Below are 2,500 nucleotides of genomic sequence, written 5' to 3'. Positions count from 1 at the left end.
CCTTACAAGGCCGTCGCATGCGCCTCCCGTGCCGTCCGAGCCTCACCAAGGCCGTCCCATGCGCGTCTCGTGCCGTCCCATGGCGTCCCGAGCCTTACAAGGCCGACCCACGCCTTACGAAGGTCGTCCCATGCCTTACAAGGCCGTCCCATGCGCGTCCCGTGCCTTACAAGACCGTCCCATGCCTTACGAAGGCCATCCCATGCGCGTCCCATGCCTTAGCAAGGCCGACCCATGCCTTACCAAGGCCGAACCATGCCTTACCAAGGCCGTCCCATCGATCTCGGAGAAAGTACATCATCATGACATCGGAATACGGCCCCAACATCGATCTCGGAGAAAGTACATCATCATAACATCGGATCGGATGTGTATCCATCGAAGTTCCATCGACACTTCGAGAAGATCGAACATAGCTTCCTAGCATGTTAAAGGTTCGGTGCTAATGGGGACATAAAGATCCCACGACGTTCCAAACGAAAGTAAAGTGTTCCGTGCGTGTGAACTACGTTGTCCCATGTGCCGGCTCTCGACTCCTAAGATGTCCCATGTAAATGCCCTTCGTGGGAAAGAATGTCCCGTGCAACGTCCCTTGATGATCCCCATAAGGTGTCCCATGTGCGTCCCATGATGTCCCATGCGCGTCCCGTGCCGTCCGAGCCTCACCAAGGCCGTCCCATGCGCGTCCCGTGCCGTCCGAGCCTCACCAAGGCCGTCCCATGCGCGTCTCGTGCCGTCCCGAGCTGTGCCGAGGCCGTCCCGTGCTGTCCCATGCCGTCCCGAGCCTCGCCAAGGCCGTCCCGTGCCGTCCGAGCTGTGCCGAGGCCGTCCCGTGCCGTCCCGTGCCGTCCCGTGCTGTCCCATGCCGTCCCGAGCCTCGCCAAGGCCGTCCCATGCGCGTCCCGTGCCGTCCGAGCTGTGCCGAGGCCGTCCCGTGCTGTCCCATGCCGTCCCGAGCCTCGCCAAGGCCGTCCCATGCGCGTCCCGTGCCGTCCGAGCCTCACAAAGGCCGTCCCAGGCCGTCCCGTGCCGTCCCATGCGCGTCCCGTGCCGTCCGAGCCTCACCAGGGCCGTGACATGCCGTCCCGAGCCTGACCAAGGCCGTCCCGAGCCTCACCAAGGCCGTCCATGCGCGTCCCGAGCTGTCCCATGCCGTCCCGAGCCTTAGCAAGGCCGTCCCATTCGCGTCCCGTGCTGTCCCATGCCGTCCCGAGCCTTAGCAAGGCCGTCCCATTCGCGTCCCGTGCCGTCCCATGCGCGTCCCGTGCTGTCCCGTGCCGTCCCGAGCCTGACCAATGCTGTCCCGTGCGCGTCCCATTCTTTTGGCTCGGCTGGCCCGTGCATTCTATGGGGTCGTGGGACATTTCGAAATCCACCCGGGCCATTTCGACTCTCTCTTCATTAATACTATTGAGGTATTATTTATGAATTATTGGAGAAAAGAAACGGAAGAAAATATTTTTTTTTCTATTTTTTATGAATTTTCCGGTGTTTATTCACTTAAAAATTCATAGAAAAATAAATATTTATCGGAATCGCTATTATAATATATCAAAAAAATCCTTGCGAAAAGACCTTTCCAACGAGTATAAGTTTGCTGGATTCCGACGAGTAACGAAGGAGTAAAGGCCCAGTATGCTTGGTTAAAAAATTGATGTTTCCTTGTGAAAATAGGAAAAACAATAACTTTGCACTATAAGGGGGAGGGTTGAGCTCCTTCCCCAGAGCGTGCACAGCACTTGTGCTGGCACGTTCCCTAGTGCTCGCCAAGCACCATAGGGCATCCAAAGGGCAAAGCTCGGCCTACTACATGATGGGAAGCTTCTAATATGTCGGAATACGAAGAGATTTCGTGCGACCCGAAGCTCGGCTCGGGCGTCCCGGCCTGTGCCGAGCTGTGCCGAGCGCGTCCCAGGCCGTCCCGAGCCAAGTCTCGGGCGTCCCAGGCCGTCCCGAGCCAAGTCTCGGGCGTCCCAGGCCGGCCCGAGCAAAGTCTCGGACGTCCCAGGCCGTCCCGAGCTGTGTCGAGGCCGTCCCAGGGCGTCCCGAGCTGGAGCGAGGGCGTCCCAGGCCGTCCCGAGCCAAGTCTCGGGCGTCCCAGGCCGTCCCGAGCAAAGTCTCGGACGTCCCAGGGCGTCCCAGGCCGTCCCGAGCAAAGTCTCGGACGTCCCAGGCCGTCCCGAGCAAAGTCTCGGGCGTCCCAGGCCGTCCCGAGCTGTGCCGAGGCCGTCCCAGGCCGTCCCGAGCTGTGGCAAGGGCGTCCCAGGCCGTCCCGAGCAAAGTCTCGGGCGTCCCATGCCGTCCCGAGCTGTGGCAAGGGCGTCCCAGGCCGTCCCGAGCTGTGCCGAGGCCGTCCCGAGCTATGGCGAGGGCGTCCCAGGCCGTCCCGAGCCAAGTCTCGGGCGTACCTGGCCGTCCCGAGCTGTAGCGAGGGCGTCCCATGCCGTCCCGGGATGTCCCATGCGCGTCCCGTGCCGGCCCGAGCAACAGCTCGGGCGTC

This window comes from Eschscholzia californica, unplaced genomic scaffold (genome assembly GCF_041429995.1).
Source record: "Eschscholzia californica isolate CP2 unplaced genomic scaffold, dmEscCali1.0.p SCAF_8, whole genome shotgun sequence".
NCBI lineage: Eukaryota > Viridiplantae > Streptophyta > Magnoliopsida > Ranunculales > Papaveraceae > Eschscholzia > Eschscholzia californica.
Note: the sequence above shows the minus strand (reverse complement) of the source record.